The following is an 18,063-nucleotide window of genomic DNA, read 5'->3' as shown; positions in this document are numbered from 1 at the left end:
CAAGATCTCACCACTGCAATCCGGCCTGGGCAACAGAGTGAGACTCTCTCTGAAAAATAAATAAATAAAAATAAAAAAAATCAGATGCTGGCAAGGTTCTGGAGAAAAAGGAACACTTATACACTGTTGGTGGGAGTGTAAATTAAGTTCAGCCATTGAGGAAGATACTGTGGTGATTCCTCAAAGACCTAAAGACAGAAATATCATTCAATCCTATTACTGGGTATATACCCAAGGGAACATAAATCATTCTATTATAAAGACACATACACCTGTATGTTCATTACAGCACGATTCACAATAGCAAAGACATGGAATCAACCTAAATGCCCTCAATGACTGGATAAAGAAAATGTGGTACATATACAACAGGGAATATCATGGAGTCATAAAAAAGAGTGAGATCATGTCATTTGCAGGTACATGAATGTAGCTAGAGGCCATTATCCATAGCCAACTAACACAGGAACAGAAAACCAAACACCGCATGTTCTCACTTATACGTGAGAGCTAAATGATGAGAACACATGGACACATAGAGGAGAACAGCATGCACTGGGGCCTTTTGGAGAGTGGAGGGTGGGAGGAGGGAGGGGATCAGGAAAAATAATTGATGGATACTAGGTTGAATACTTGGGTAGTGAAATAATCTCTACAACAAAGTCCCATGACACAAGTTTACCAACATAACAAACCTGCACTTGTACCCCTGAACTTAAAATAAAAGTTTTTTAAAAAGTCAGAGTATGTTCCAAGATGGCCACATAGGAACAGCTCCAGTCTGCAGCTTCCAGTGTGATCAACACAGAAAACGGGTGATTTCTGCATTTCCAACTGAGGTACCTGGTTCATCTCATTGGGACTGGTTGGACAGTAGGTACAGCCCACGGAGGGCGAGCCGAAGCAGGCCAGGGTGTTGCCTCACCTGGGAAGTGCAAGGGGTCAGGGATTTCCCCTTCCCAGCCAAGGAAAGCCGTGACAGACTGTACCTGGAAAATCGGTACACTCTCGCCCAAATACTGCGCTTTTCCCATGGTCTTAGCAACTCACAGACTAGGAGATTTTCTTCCATGCCTGGCTCAGCAGGTCCCACGCCCACGGAGCCTTGCTCACTGCTAGCGCAGCAGTCTGAGATCAACCTGCAAGGCTGCAGCCTAGTGGAGGAGGGCCATCCACCATTGCTGAGGCTTGAGTAGGTAAACAAAGCAGCCAGGAAGCTTGAACTAGGCAGAGCCCACCACAGCTCAGCAAGGCCTACTGACTATACAGACTCCACCTCTGTGGGCAGGGCATAGCTGAACAAAAAGCAGCAGACAACTTCTGCAGACTTAAACATCCCTGTCTGATGGCTCTGAAGAAAGCAGTGGTTCTCCCAGCATGGCGTCTGAGCTCTGAGAACAGACAGGCTGCCTCCTGAAGTGGGTCCCTGACCCCCATGTAGCCTAACGGTGAGATCTCTCCCAGGAGGGGCCAACAGACACCTCATACAGGCAAGGGCCCCTTTGGGACGAAGATTTCAGAGGAAGCATCAGGCAGCAATATTTACTGTTCTGCAATATTTGCTGTTCTGTAGCGTCCACTGGTGATACCCAGGCACACAGGGTCTGGAGTGGACCTCCAGCAAACTCCAACAGACCTGCAGCTGAGGGACCTGACTGTTAGAAGGAAAACTAACAATCAGAAAGGAATAGCATCAACATCAACAAAAACAACATCCACACCAAAACCTCATCTGTAGGTTACCAACATCAAAGACCAGAGGCAGATAAAACCACAAAGATGGGGAGAAACAGAGCAGAAAAGCTGAAAATTGTTAAAAACCAGAGTGCCTCTTCTCCTCCAAAGCATCACAGCTCCTCACCAGCAACAGAACAAAGCTGGATGGAGAATGACAAGTTGACAGAAGCAGGCTTTAGAAGATCAGTAATAACAAACTTCTCCAAACTAAAGAAGCATGTTCTAACCCATTGCAAGGAAGCTAAAAACCTTGAAAAAAGGTTAGACGAATGGCTAACTAGAATGAACAGTGGAGAGAAGACCTTAAATGACCTGATGGAACTGAAAACCATGGCACGAGAACTTCGTGACGCATGCACAAGCTTCAATAGCCAATTCAATCAAGTGGAAGAAAAGATATCAGTGACTGAAGATCAAATTAACGAAATGAAGTGAGAAGATTGGACAAAAAAGAGTGAAAAAAACGAACAAAGCCTCCAAGAAATATGGACTATGTGAAAAGACCAAATCTATGTTTGATTGGTGCACCTGAAACTGATGGGGAGAATGGAATCAAGTTGGAAAACACTCTGCAGGGTATTATCCAGGAGAACTTCCCCAACCTAGCAAGGCAGGCCAACATTCAAATTCAGGAAATACAGAGAACACCACAAAGACACTCCTCGAGAAGAGAAACCCCAAGACACATAATTGTCAGATTCACAAAGGTTGAAATGAAGGAAAAAGTGTTAAAGGCAGCCAGAGAGAAAGGTCAGGTTACCCACAAAGGGAAGCCCATCAGACTAACAGCAGATCTCTTGGCAGAAACCCTACAAGGCAAAAGAGAGTATTTGACAATATTCAACATTCCTAAAGAATTTTCAACCCATAATTTCATATCCAGTGAAACTAAGCTTCTTAAGTAAAGGAGAAATCCTTTATAGACAAGCAAATGCTGAGAGATTTTGTTGCCATCAGGCCTGCCTTACAAGAGCTCCTGAAGGAAGCACTAAACATGGAAAAGACAACCGGTGCCAGCCACTGCAAAAACATGCCAAATGGTAAAGACCATTGATGCTATGAAGGAACTGCATCAATTAACGGGCAAAATAACCAGTTAACATCATAATGACAGGATCAAATTCACATATAACAATATTAACCTTAAATGTAAATGGGCTAAATGTCTCAATTAAAAGAAACAGACTGGCAAACTGGACAAAGAGTCAAGACCTATCAGTGTGCTGTATTCAGGAGAGACATCTCATGTGCAGAGATACACACAGGTCAAACTAAAGTATGGAGGAAGGTCTACCAAGCAAATGGAAAGCAAAAAAAAGCAGGGGTTGCAATCCTAGTCTCTGATAAAACAGACTTTAAACCAACAAAGATCAAAAGACACAAAGGCCATTACATAATGGTAAAGGGATCAATTCAACAAGTAGAGCAGCTATCCTAAATATACATGCATCCAATACAGGAGCACCAAGATTCATAAAGCAAATCCTTAGAGACCTACAAAGAGACTTAGACTTCCACACAATAATAATGGGAGACCTTAACACCCTACTGTCAATATTAGACAGATTAACGAAACAGAAGGTTAACAAGGATATCCAGGACTTGAACTCAGCTCTGTACCAAGTGGACCTAACAGACATCTACAGAACTCTCCACCCCAAATCAATAGAATATTCTTCTCAACACCACATCGCACTTATCCTAAAATTGACCATATAATTGGAAATAAAGCACTCCTCAGCAAATATAAAACAAATCACAACAAACTATCTCTCAGACCACAGTGCAATCAACTTAGAACTCAGGACTAAGAAAATCACTCAAAACTACACAAATACAGGGAAACTGAACAATCTGCTCCTGAATGACTACTGGGTAAATAATGAAACGAAGGCAGAAATAATGATGTTCTTTGAAACCAATCAGAACAAAGACACAACATACCAGAATCTCTAGGACACATTTAAAGCAGTGGGTAGAGGGAAATTTATAGCACTAAATGCCCACAAGAGAAAGCAGCAAAGATCTAAAATCTGCACCCTAACATCACAATTAAAAGAACTAGAGAAGAGCAAATAAATTCAAAGGCTAGCAGAAGGCAAGAAATAACTAAGATCAGAGCAGAGCTGAAGGAGATAGAGACGCAAAAAACCCTTCAAAAAAATCAATGAATCCAGGAGCTGTTTTTTTGAAAAGATCAACAAAATTGATAGACCACTAGCAAGACTAATAAAGAAGAAAAGAGAGAAGAATCAAATAGACACAATAAAAAATGATAAAGGGGATATCACCACAGAGCCCACAGAAGCACAAACTACCATCAGAGAATACTATAAACACCTCTATGCAAATAAACTAGAAAATCCAGAACAAATGGATAAATTCCTGGACACATACACCCTCCTAAGACTAAACCAGGAAGAAGCTGAATCTCTGAATAGACCTTAACAGGCTCTGAAATTGAGGCAATAATTAAGAGCCTACCAACCAAAAAAAGCCCAGGACCAGATGGATTCACAGTCAAATTCTACCAGAGGTACAAATAGGAGCTGGTACCATACCTTCTGAAACTATTCCAATCAATAGAAAAAGAGGGAATCCTCCCTAACTCATTTTATGAGGCCAGCATCATCCTGATACCAAAGCCTGGCAGAGACACAACAAAAAAAGGGAATTTTAGACCAATATCCCTGATGAACATCGATGCAAAAATCCTCAGTAGAATACTGGCAAATTGAATCCATAGCACATCAAAAAGCTTATCCACCCACAATCAAGTCAGCTTCATCCCTGGGATGCAAGGCTGGTTCAACATATACAAATCAATAAACATAATCCATCACATAAACAGAATCAATGACAAAAACCACATGATTATCTCAATAGATGCAGAAAAGGCCTTAGACAAAATTCAACAGCCCTTCAAGCTAAAAACTCCCAATAAACTAGGTATTAATGGAACATATCTCAAAATAATAAGTTATTTATGACAAACCCACAGTCAAGATCATACTGAATGGGCAAAAACTGGAAGCATTCCCTTTGAAAATTGGCACAAGACAAGGACGCCCTCTCTCACCACTCCTATTCAACACAGTGTTGGAAGTTCTGGCCAAGGCAATTAGGCAAGAGAAAGAAATAAAGGGTATTCAATTAGGAAAAGAGGAAGCCAAATTGTCCCTGTTTGCAGATAACATGACTATATACTTAAAACCCCATCATCCCAGCCCAAAATCTCCTTAAGCTGATAAGCAACTTCAGCAAAGTCTCAGGATATAAAATCAATGTGCAAAAATCACAAGCAATACACCAATAACAGAAAAACAGAGAGCCAAATCATGAGTGAACTCCCATTCACAATTGCTACAAAGAGAATAAAATACCTAGGAATCCAACTTTCAAGGGATGTAAAGAACCTCTTCAAGGAGAACTACAAACCACTACTCAACAAAATAAAAGAGGACACAAACAAACGGAATAATATTCCATGCTCATGGATAGGAAGAATCAATATCATGAAAATGGCCATACTGCCCCAAGTAATTTATAGACTCAATGCCATCCCCATCAAGTTACCAATGACTTTCTTCACAAAATTGGAAAAAACTACTTTAAAGTTCATACGGAACCAAAAAAGGGACCGCATTGCCAAGACAATCCTAAGTAAAAATGACAAAGGTGGAGACTTCACATTACCTGACTTCAAACTATGCTACAAGGCTACAGTAACCAAAACAGCATGGTAATGGTACCAAAACAGATATATAGACCAATGGAATAGAACAGAGGCCTCAGAAATAACACCACACATCTACAACCATCTGAACTTCAACTATCTGAACTTTGACAAACCTGACAAAAACAAGAAATGGGAAAAGGATTCCCTATTTAATAAATGGTGCAGGGAAAACTGGCTAGCCATATGTAGAAAGCTGAAACTGGATCCCTTCCTTACACAAAATTATACAAAAATTAATTCAAGATGGAATAAAGACTTAAATGTGAGACCTAAAACCATAAAAACTCTAGAAGAAAACCTAGGCAATACCATTCAGGACATATGCATGGGCAAAGACTTCATGACTAAAACACCAAAAGCAATGGCAACAAAAGCCAAAATTGACAAATGGGATCTAATTAAACTAAATAGCTCCTGCACGGCAAAAGAAACTACCATCAGAGTGAACAGGCAACCTACAGATTGGGAGAAAATTTTTGCAATCTATCCATCTGACTAAGGGCTAATATCCAGAATCTACAAAGAACTTAAACAAATTTACAAGAAAAAACAACTCCATCAAAAAGTGGGCAAGGGATATGAACAAACACTTCTCAAAAGAAGACATTTATGCAGCCAACAGACACATGAAGAAATGCTCATCATCACTGGCCATCAGAGAAATGCAAATCAAAACCACAATGAGACACCATCTCATGCTAGTTAGAATGGTCATCATTAAAAAGTCAGGAAACAGGCCGGGCGTGGTGGCTCAAGCCTGTAATCCCAGCACTTTGGGAGGCCGAGATGGGCGGCTCACGAGGTCAGGAGATCGAGACCATCCTGGCTAACCCGGTGAAACCCCGTCTCTACTAAAAAAATACAAAAAACTAGCCGGCCATGGTGGCGGGCACCTGTAGTCCCAGCTACTCGGGAGGCTGAGGCAGGAGAATGGTGTAAACCCGGGAGGCAGAGCTTGCAGTGAGCTGAGATCCAGCCACTGCACTCCAGCCTGGGCAACAAAGCGAGACTCTGTCTCAAAAAAAAAAAAAAAAAGTCAGGAAACAACAGATGTTGGAGAGGATGTGGAGAAATAGGAATGCTTTTACACTGTTGGTGGGGGTGTCAATTAGTTCAACCATTGTGGAAGACAGTGTGGCAATTCCTCGACGATCTACAACTAGAAATACCATTTGACCCAGCAATCCCATTACTGGGTATATCCCCAAAGGATTATAAATCATGCTGCTATAAAGACACATGCACACGTATGTTTACTGCAGCACTGTTCACAATAGCAAAGACTTGGAACCAACCCAAATGTCCATCAGTGATAGACTGGATTAAGAAAATGTGGCACATATGCATCATGGAATACTATGCAGCCATAAAAAACGATGAGTTCATTTCCTTTGCAGGGACATGGATGAAGCTGGAGACCATTATTATCAGCAAACTATGACAAGGACAGAAAACCAAACACTGCATGTTCTCACTCATAGGTGGGAATTGAACAATAAGAACACTTGGACACAGGGTGGGGCCTGTCGTGGGGTGGAGGCTGGGGGAGGGATAGCATTAGGAGAGATACCTAATGTAAATGACAAGTTGATGGGTGCAGCAAACCAACATGGCACATGTATAGCTATGTAACAACCTGCACTTTGTGCACATGTACCCTAGAACTTAAACTATAATAATAATAAAAAAAAAAGAAAGTCATTGCATAATGATAAAGGGACAATTCATCAAAAGGATATAACCACTGTAGATATGTATGCACCCAACACTGGAGCACCAAAATTTTAACGCCACTGAAGGGAAAAATAGACAGCAATACGTTAATAGTAGGGGACTTCAATATCCCACTTTCAACAAGGGATAGACCATCCAGACAAAAAAAAAAATCAACAAAGAAACAGTGAACTTGAACAATTCTGTAGGCCTAATGGACCTAACAGACATATGCAGAACATTCCAACCAACAGCAGCAGAATATACAAAACATTTTCAAGCACACACAATATTCCCTAGGATAGATCATATGTTAGGCCACAAAACTCAAGAAGTTCAAGAATTCAACAAATTCAAGAAGATTTAAATGATAAGTACCTTTTCTGACCACAATGGTATAAAGCTAGAAATAACAGGAAGAAAACTGAAAAATTCACAAATATGTGAAAATTAAACAACACACAACTAAACAATCAATGGGTCAAAGAAAAAAATCAAAAGGGAAATCAAAAAGTATCTGAAACAAGTGAAAATGGTAATACAACATAGCAAAACTTATGGGATACAATAAAAGCAGTTCTAAGGGGCAAGTTTATAGTGATAAAAGCCTACATAAAGACAGACAGGGCTGGGCACAGTGGCTCAGGCCTGTAATTCCAGCCCTTTGGGAGGCCGAGGTGGGCAGATCACCTGTGGTCAGGAGTTCAAGACCAGCCTGGCCAACATGGTGCAACCCCATTTCTACTAAAAATACAAAAAATTAGCTGGGTGCAGTGGCACATGCCTGCAGTCCCAGGTACTTGTAAGGCTGAGACAGGAGAATCGCTTGAACTTGGGAGGTGGAGGTTGCAGTGAGCTGAGATCACACCACTGCACTCCAGCGTGGGCGATAGAGTGAGACTTCAACTCAAAAAAAATGACACAGACAGACCTCAGCCTCGCATGATGTGAACACCTGTAATCTCAGCTAGTCAGGAGACTGTGGTGGGAGGATTGCTTGAGCCCAAGAGTTCGAGGCTGTAGTGTGCTATGATCATGCCTGAAACTAGTCTCTACATTCCAACCTGGGCAACATGGCAAGATCCCAACTATGAAAAGAAAAAAAGAGAAAGATGAAACAACTCAGATAAAGAACCTAAGTTTACACCTCAAAGAACTAAAAAAAGAACAAAATAAATCTAAAGTCAGCATAAGGAAGGAAATAATAAGAGCAAAAATCAATGAAATAGAGACTAGAAAAACAGAAAAGATCAATGAAACTAAGAGTTGAAATGAAACTCTTATGAAAAAGATAAATGAAACTGAAAAACCTTTAGCTAGACTAAGAAAAAAGAAGACACAAACAAAATTATAAATGTAAGAGGAAACATTACAACTGATATTACAGAAATAAAGGGATCATAAAAGACTACTTTGAATAATTACATGCCAACAAATTGAATAACTTAGAGAAAGTAAGTAAACTCCTAGAAATATACAACCTACCAAGACTGAATCATGAAGAAATAAAAAATCTGACCAGATCAATAACAAGTAAGAAGGCTGATTGTGTAATAAAAAACTCAGGAGAGAGAAGAACCTAGGACCTCATGGCTTCACTGGCAAATTCTACCAAACATTTAATGAAGAATTAATACCAATTCTTCTCAAACTCTTCCCAAAAACTGAAGAAAATATTTCCAAACTCATTTTACAAGGCCAACATTACCCTAATACCAAAGCCAGACATAAACACTAGAAGAAAAGAAAATTACAGGCCCATATCCCTGATGAATATAGATTCAAAAATCCTCCACAAAATACCAGCAAACCAATCCAACAGCTTATTGAAAGCATCATACACTATGATCAGGTAGGAATTATTTGTGGGTTGCAAGAATGGTTCAACATATGCAAATTAACATATCAGATACACCACATTAACAGAACAAAGAATGAAAATCATATGATCATCTCAATAAATGCAGAAAAAGCATCTGACAAAATTCAACATCCTTTCAAGATAAAAACTTTCAATAAATTAGGTACATAAGTAATGTCATAATAAAGATCATAGATGACAAGCCCACAGCTAACATTATACACAACAGTGAAAATTTAAAAGCTTTTCCTCTAAGATCAAGAACAAGACAAGAATGCCATCTCATCCAGTTCTATTCAATATAGTCCTGGAAATTCTAGCAAGGGCAATTAGTCAAGAAAAAAAATAAAATAAAAGTACCCAAGTTAGGAAAAAAAGAAATGAAATTGTCTGTTTGCAGATAAGATGATCTTATATACGGAAAACCCTAAAGGTTCCACCAAAAACTATTAGAACTAATAAATTCAGTAAAGTTGTAGTATATAAAATCAAAATACAAAATGGAAAAATCAGTAGCTTTTCTACACACTAACAATGAACCATCCAAAAAAGAAATAAAAAAAAAAAAACCCCATTTAAAACAGCATGAAGGACATGAAAGACAATAAAAGGCTGGCCACAGTGGCTCACACCTGTAATCCCAGTACTTTGGGAGGCCAAGGCAGGCCAATCACTTGAGCCCAGGAATTCAAGATCAGCCTGGGCAATATGGCAAAACCCTGTCTCTACCAAAAATACGAAAATTGGCCAGGCATGGTCGGGTGTACCTGTAGTCCCAGATACTCAGGAAGTTGAGGTGGGAGGATAACCAGAGCCTGGGGAGGTCAAGGCCGCAGTGAGCTGTGATCATACCACTGCACTCCAGACTGGGTGACAGAATGACATCCTATTTTAGGATTGTTTATTTTATTGTTTATTTTAGCAACAAAAATAATAATAATAATATTAAAATACTTAGGATATAAATCTAACCAAGGAAGAGAAAGATCTATACACTGCAAACCATAAAACATTGATGACAAACTGAAAATAACACAAATAAAGAGAAAGACATCCCATGTTCATGAACTGGAAGAATTAACACTGTTAAAATATCCATACTACCCAAAGCAATCTACAAATTCAACATAATCCCTATCAAAATCTCCATGACGTTTCTCACAGAAATAGAAAAAACAATCCTAGACCTGGCACAGTGGTTCATACCTGTAACCCTATAATCCTAGCACTTTGGGAGGCCAACGCAGGCAGACCACTTGAGCTCAAGAGTTTGAGACCAGCCTGGGCAATGTGGAGAATACACTAAAATACAAAATAATACCAGAAATCCACCAAAAATACAAAAATACAAAAACATAGCCAGGCATAGTGGCACACACCTGTAGTCCCAGCTCCCTGGGAGGCTAAGGAAAGAGGCTCACTTGAACCCAGGAGATAGAGGCTGCAGTAAGCTATGATCGTGCTACTGCACTCCAGCCTGGGTGACAGAGTGAGACCTCATCTCTAAAAATATTAACTTTTTTTTTAAAAAAAGAGTAAGTTCTGAAGTCAGACACAAATACATATCCCAAGTCTGCCAATTACAAACTACACAGCCTTTAGACAAATTCTTTAACATTTTTGAATCTCAGGGTACACAGCTATAAAACAAGAGTAAAAATATCTACTTTGTAGGGTTATTTTCAAAATCAAAGAAAGTAAACGTGAAGAAATATCTGATGGCAAACAACCAGTACTCAATACTTGGTAGCTGTGCACCAGAGGATTATAGGTAATTTTTTTGTTATTTTCAGATTTTCTGATATATGATTGCACTGTACTACAATTACAGCTTTAAAACCCTGTAATGATTTAAATTTAAAGTACTTCCAAATTACAGATTAAACTAGGCTCTCACTTAAAATTTTTCAGTCCAGAGTTCACAAACTCTTAATTACAGGCCTTTTCCTACAAAAAGGAAAAAGAAAGGTTAGTTCAAGATTAGCCGGGTACAGCAGCTCACACCTGTAATCCTAGCACTTTGGGAGGCTGAGGCGGGCAGGTTGCCTGAGCACAGGAGTTCAAGACCAGCATGGACAACATGACAAAACCCCATCTCTACCAAAAATACAAAAACTTAGCTGGGTGTGGTGGTGCGCACCTGAAGTCGCAGGTACTGGGACGACTGAGGCATGAGAACTGCTTGAACCCAGGAGGCAGAGGTTGCAGTGAGCTGGCATCACACCACTGCACTCCAGCCTGGGTGACAGAGAGAGACTCTATCTCAAAAAAAAAAAAAGAGAAGACTGAGTTATTATTTCTTAAGTCCCACCAGATACTGATTAACTTCAAATCCTTACATCACCGCATCTTGTGCGTTCAATCAGGCATCTGACAGATTATTGTCTCTGCCTCTGAACTGAAATTCTTAACTTTGTTTTTAAATAAATTCCAGATATTTCCAGGTGCACTTAGGTAAACAGGTACTACAGTGTAAAAATAAACATCAGTAGGAGATGTATACTTCACACTAGATTACCACAAAGGATTTCTGGGGAGCAATTCACTTGATTATATGAATAAAAAGCCAACAGAGAGCAACCAAGAGGAAGAATAAGAACCCATGTCAGGTTAAATAGCATAACTATGTCAGGTTAAAAGGGTTATGTTCTCATTTCTCCAAAAAATGTATACGAATGGCTAATAAGCATATGAAAAGATGTTGAAATCACTAGTCATTAGGGAAATACATATCAAAGCCACAATGAGACATAACTTGGGCGTACCCACCAAAATGTCTACAGTCAAACAGACAGACAAAACAACTGTTGGAGAAGATGTGGAGAAACTGGAATCCTCACACACTGCAATGGAAATGTAAACCAGTACTGCTGGTTTGGTAACAATCTGGCAGTTCCTCAAAAAGTAAAAGACAAGCCACCATATAACCCAGCAATTCTATTCCTAGGTTTATACTCAAGAGAAATGAAAACACAAGTCCACACAAAAACTTCTACAAGAATATTGACAGCAGCAATAGCCAAAAAGTAGAAACAATGCAAGATGTTCACGAACTGATAAATGAATAAATAAAATGTGGTATATCCATATGATGGAATATTATTCGTCCATAAAAAGGAATGAAGGGCTGATACATGCTACAACATGGATGAACCTTGAAAACATTATGTTAAATGGAAGAAGTCAGACACAAAAGGCTTCATATTGTACAATTCCATTTATGCGAAATGTCCTGAATAGGCAAATCCATAAAGACAGCAAGTAGATTAGTGGGTGGCTAGAGCTGGAGATAAGATGGGGAAGTGGGGAGGGAGGCCAGAATGGAAAATAACTGCTAATGCTTATGGGGTTTCACATTGGGGTACTGAAAATGTTCTAAAGTTGATTGCAGTAATGGATCCACAACTCTGTGAATACATTAAAATCACTGAAGTGTACATTTTAAATGGGTGGATTTTATGGTATATGAAGTCAATAAAGCTTTAAATTTAAAAAGAAAGCAAGCTATGTCCTAATCCAAAACGTCCAAAATTGCAATCATTCAGTTACTACCTTCATGATATTTGCCATAACTAAGTACCACCTATAAAACAATTTACATAATTTTCTTTCAATAAAATGACATTTACTCAAAAATCTGTAACACTATCTTAAATGTAAAATCAGTTAATACACAAGAAATATGGCTATGGCAAAATACTGACAGGGGTACTCAAGTAAATGAAATTTGAGAAACTCGGGACTGCAAAAAAAACGGTGGCCAAGCAGAAAGTGCAGCACCCAAAAAATCAAAGACAAAAGGCAGTAAACAGGGAATGAACACTAGGTCTGGCTGAGCCCAAAGTGTCTGAACAAGTTCCTGCCTTGTTCAGAACTGAAGTCTCACTTGTCTTATTCTGCCCTGCAATTCCAGAATATCTGTGGAGATGCCTAAGAATCCTAGAGATAGAAATGTAAAGATGGGCTCAAGTGCCAGGAAAGGTATATCTTTTCTTTATCCAAGTTTGGGTACACAGGTTGTAAAAGAGCAAGGAGTAAATGGCAGACCCAAAGCAGTGAGAAGCCTGCTGGTAGCCCTACTCCAAAATATAGGGGCCCATCTAACTGAAGCCAGGATAGTATATCTATGAATTATCCACATATTGGTCAATAAATTGTAGAAAAATTGAGGTTTGCAATCACAGTTCCTCTCCAGGGTTCACAAAGTCTGTCACCCATGTTTTTGCCTTTTCCAACGTTTAAGAAAATCTGAGTATTTGCCTTTCTGAGTCTGATACTTTAATGTTGTCGCAGGCATACTCAAAAACTACCAATAATTGTTCATATCTTTGCTAATCAGAAAATACATGTATTATGGTAAAAATGAGTAGTTTGTAGCCAGGTGTGGTGGCAGGCGCCTGTAGTCCCAGCTACTCGGGAGGCTGAGGCAGGAGAACCGCTGGAACCCGGGAGGCAGAGGTCGCAGTAAGCCGAGATCCCACCACTGCACTCCAGCCTGGGCGACAGAGCAAGACACCATCTCAAAAGAAAAAACAGTAATTTGAAGAGCAATATAGACATTTTATAATTCTAAATTGTTTAATAAGATTTTCAATTCTGATTACTTCTATATATACTGCCATGAATATGTCAACCAAGTTATTTATTTTCTCTCATGAAAGTGGCATGCTCGATTGAAAATACTGAAACTCTCTCTCTTTTCCAATACTGTATTAAAAGCAGTCCTAATGCATACAAAAATCTTGACAAATTAAATACGATGTCTGAAACTTGCTTCAAAACAATTTAGTGGGGAGGTAACTTTTATGGAATAATACTGCCTATGTATAATGTATAGCTAATTTTTGAAATAGATTGATACATAGCAGTTCATCATACTATTCTCTTTTGTGTATGTTTCAAAACATAAAATGAACTTATTACTTTAAGAAGTTATCATTTTGGCAAAACTTCACGAAATCTTTAGTGTTTCATGTCACAGAAGAAAAAGTCTTTCCATAAATAATTTCTTTCTAATAATTTTCTTTGAGACAGAGTCTCGCTGTCTTGCTCAGGCTGCAGTACAGTGGCACGATCTTGGCTCACTGCAACCTCCACCTCCCAGATTCAAGCAATTCTCCTGCCTCAGCCTCCTGAGTAGCTGGGACTAGAGGCACATGCCAGCATGTCCAGCTAATTTTTTGTATTTTTAGTAGACACGGGGTTTCACCGTATTAGCCAGAATGGTCTCGATCTCCTGACCTTGTGATCTGCCTGCCTCGGCCTCCCAAAGTGCTGGGAGTACAGGCGTGAGCCACCGTACCCGGCCTCTAATAATTTTTAAAGCTAGCTCCATCACTGGACTGCAGATCTTTTCACTCTTTGTATTTCACAAGACTCATAGCCAATCAGTGAAAGCCAAACATGTTTGTGAAAAAGGTTAGCTACAAATGCACCACGGAATACCATGCAGCCATAAAAAAGAACAAAATCAAGCCCTCTGCAGTAACACGGATGGAGCTGGAGACCACTGTCCTAAGTGACTTAACGTGAGAAAAGAAAACCAAATACTGTGTGTTCTCACTTATAAGTGGGAATTAAACAGTGAATACATGATGGTAAAAGTTGCGAACAACAGACACTAGGGATCACTAGACCAAGGGGGGCATGGGCTGAAAAACCACCTGTTGTCTACTGTGCTTATGGCCTGTGTGTGTGATGGGATAGTTGGGACCCCAAGCATCAGCATCAAACAATTTACCCATGTAACAAATCTACACATGTACCCTTTACCATATAATAAAAGTTGAATAAAAGTTGAATTTAAAAAAAAGTTACCATCCAGCAGAAACTGCAAACAGAATTTTATTAAGTTTTGCTATGCCAGCCATTTACAGTTTTCTCTTCTACAATTTCAGAAATGCCAATTACACAATGGATATCAGATTGTACCCTTAGAGAGAATTCTATTAAACTTCTCCCTAAATAATACCACCACTTTCTAAGTGTTTAAATAGCATTCACATGTGATTCCCAAAGAAGTTGTTTCTCCTTTAAAACTAATCTGGGCTGTGGTCAGAGATCAGCATGGCCAGCATGGCAAAACCCCATCTCTACTAAAAATACAAAAAAAATTAGCCGGGCATGGTGGTGAGCGCCTGTAGTCCCAGCTACTCAGGAAGCTGAGGCAGGAAAATCGCTTGAACCCAGGAGGTGGAGTTTGCAGTGAGCCAAGATCGCCCCACTGCACTCCAGCCTGGGTGACAGAGTGAGACTCGGTTTCCAGAAAAAAGAAAGTGAAAGAAATGACAGAATCTCAAGTCCCTTCATCTTACTTATCTTTAAAACATTCCTGCAGCTAATTGAAGAGATTAATGGCCTTACTATAAATCTTTTAGGAGTTCTTAAAATACCTATGAAGCACGAAGGGCAAACATTTTTAAAGTCCGTTTAGAATACTTCATCCTTTGGACCCCAGTCACCAAAATTTATTTTAAAACACATTTGTACAGTACTGCTGATTACATTTCCATGGTTGTTTGACCTGAACAACCAAGTGATTAACCATAATGCTATGGTCTGCATGTTTGTGTTCTTCAAAATTCGTGTTGAAATTCTAGTTTCCAATGTCATATTAGGAGGTGGGGCCTTTGGGAGATGACTGTATTACAAGGGCAGAGTGTTAATGAATGGGATAAATGCCCTTATAAGAGGCCAGAGAGAGACCCCTTCACCCTTGCACCATGTAAGGAGACAGCTAGAGGGTGCCATCTATTAACCAGAAAGCAGACTATCACCAAACACTGAATCATCAGACATCTTGATCTAGGACTTCCTAGCCTCCAGAACTGCAAGAAATGAATTTCTCTTGTTTATAAGCCATTCAGTCTGAGGTATTTCGTTATACCAGACCCAAATGGACCAAAGACACATAGAGAATATTTGTAATGCAGCTCAAGGGAGTGTGAAGAAAGAAGGAAAAGAGCATTTGTTGAGGGCTTACCATGGGACAGGAACAGTTCTAAATATTTAAAAACACCTAATTTATTACTATCAACAAATTTATGAGGTGGATATTATTCCTACTTTACAGATGAGAAAGGCTCAGAAAAATTAATTTGCCAAAAACAAGGGGTGGAGCTGAGATTCAAACTCAACTCAATCTGCCTTCAAAGCCATCAGATTACTTCTCCCACAAAGACAACCTTCCAAAACACATTAAAAATTGACTCTTTGATTGATAACAAATTAGTGAATATCATTCTTCATTTCAAGTGGCATAAATCATCTGCAACCAACAAACTTTGAGGAAAAGTCATAGTTAACAGAAATAATAGAAGGGACAGAGCACCAGAATAGGCCAGAGTAGGACAGTGGTCAGACTACTAACCTTAGGTCAGAAAACTTAATACCAGATTTACCACTCACCAGCTGGTGATCTAAGGCAAATAATAACCTTTTGAGCCCCCGTTTTTCCATTCATAAAATAAGCATTACTCCTAGCCCACCCATCCTTCTACCACAGATTATTTAAGATGAAAAGTTAATGATGAAATTAATCCATAAGCTAAGACAAACTATAATTCATATAAGGAATTAGTATCTGTTTGGTAAAATGACTATTAGTGAAGAGCTATTTTCACGGAAGATAACTTATCACAACTAGAATAAGAGATGCAGTCCACCAGCAACAGGAAGCTGCTCACAAACAGGTGGCCTCATCTCAGCGGGGGCCCCCTTAACAACAGCACATGTTGCTCTGAGGACCAGTTTTGTGTCTGCTTTCTAACAATCCCGTTCCTCCCTGCTGCCGTTCCCACGAACGAGACTGGAAAACGGTGTAGGGGAAGGCGCGAAGGAAGTGCTGGGAGAAGAGCAGCAACAGAGGCAGGAGGCTGGGTCCCACAACTCCCAGGTGCGAGGGGCTCTTCACTCCTCCAGGCCTCAGCTCACGCATCTGGAAGACGGAGAGGCCATTCCTGCCCTGTTTCCTGAGCAGAGCTAAGATCAGAGTACAGGGAAAGTACGGTAAACCCCGCTGAGAATGAAAGATGACGATGACGATCACCTGTCAAACGAAGGGCGGCTCCTCCAGGAGCCCCTCGCATTTAGACATTCCAGAAGCCTCGTCACCCGCGGCCGGGGCTGCCCCCAAGTGAGGTGACGCGGCAGCCCCCTACTCATCCCTCAGACCGCGTAGTGTGCGGGGTCTTACGTCCCTAACACCCCAGATGAGCCCGCAGAGGAGGCCCGGACGCGGCTCACTCCCGCCCCCGTCCCAAGGCCGACCTCTGAGCCCTCCCCAGGCTACCGCGGCTCCCCTCCCCCAGCAACGATCCCTGCCCCGCTCCACCCGCACTCCCAGGTGAGGGGAGGGGGTGAAAGGGCGTACCCCGCCGCCATTTTGTCCCCTAGTCCCCGGAAGGCATTCAGACGGCCCGCGCCCCAGCCCGGACCCGCCCGGGTCTGCGCTACGCACGCCCCTCGCGGACACTCACCCCCCGGCCGCCCTGCGCAGTTCGAAGCGGCTCAGAGCGTCCCGCCGGGAAAGGGGCGGGGCGGGGCGGGGCGGGGCAGGGAGGCCTGGGAGAGGCGGGGTGGCTTCTAGACGCACCACGTGATCTCAGCCGCTGCCGCGCCGCTCCCGGCTGCAAGAGCTGTGTAGTCCGCGCGCAGGCGCACGTCGGTTCGCGCCGTTGGGTCGCGCAGAGGGGAGTTCGGACAGTTGATTTGGTTCGATGTCCGGGCGCGGCTTTTCTGAAGCTGTTTCTTTTCCTAGGTTAAGCTTACACCGCCGCTTTTGGTCACACAGGTCCTTCTCGTACTCAATCTCTTCCCTCCGCCTGCCTTATCACCACAGTCAATCCACAGATTAAGGATTCAGAGGCGCGCCTCACAGAAATCTGTACTGGTGAAAGCACTTGGCAGGAACACGCCGGGCTGCGCTGAACACAACTAGGCCTCCTAGAGGCTTTATCAGGGCCTTTCTGTGTGCCAGGCTTGGAAGGTCGAAGTACAGAGACCTAACAAAATA

At 41.1% G+C, this 18,063-nt stretch overlaps 1 protein-coding gene across 3 annotated transcripts in view; it reads right to left on the bottom strand.

The window, feature by feature from the left end:
* LOC105491013 (S-phase cyclin A associated protein in the ER) overlaps positions 1–17,653 on the bottom strand; it is a 560,926-nt gene extending 543,273 nt beyond the window's left edge. The window contains exon 1 of one of the 3 annotated variants that reach the window (XM_071100885.1): positions 17,528–17,653. The gene's annotated coding sequence lies outside the window, so the exon portion shown is untranslated. Of the gene's footprint in view, positions 1–17,097; positions 17,117–17,421; positions 17,457–17,527 lie in introns of those variants that run through there. The other 2 variants (XM_071100886.1, XM_071100887.1) reach the window with 2 other exon arrangements.
* Positions 17,654–18,063: the final 410 nt, after the last annotated feature.

The sequence above is a fragment of the Macaca nemestrina genome, chromosome 7 (genome assembly GCF_043159975.1).
Source record: "Macaca nemestrina isolate mMacNem1 chromosome 7, mMacNem.hap1, whole genome shotgun sequence".
Classification (NCBI taxonomy): domain Eukaryota; kingdom Metazoa; phylum Chordata; class Mammalia; order Primates; family Cercopithecidae; genus Macaca; species Macaca nemestrina.
The sequence above is the reverse complement of the archived record's forward strand: the minus strand, read 5'-3'. Positions and strand labels throughout refer to the sequence as shown.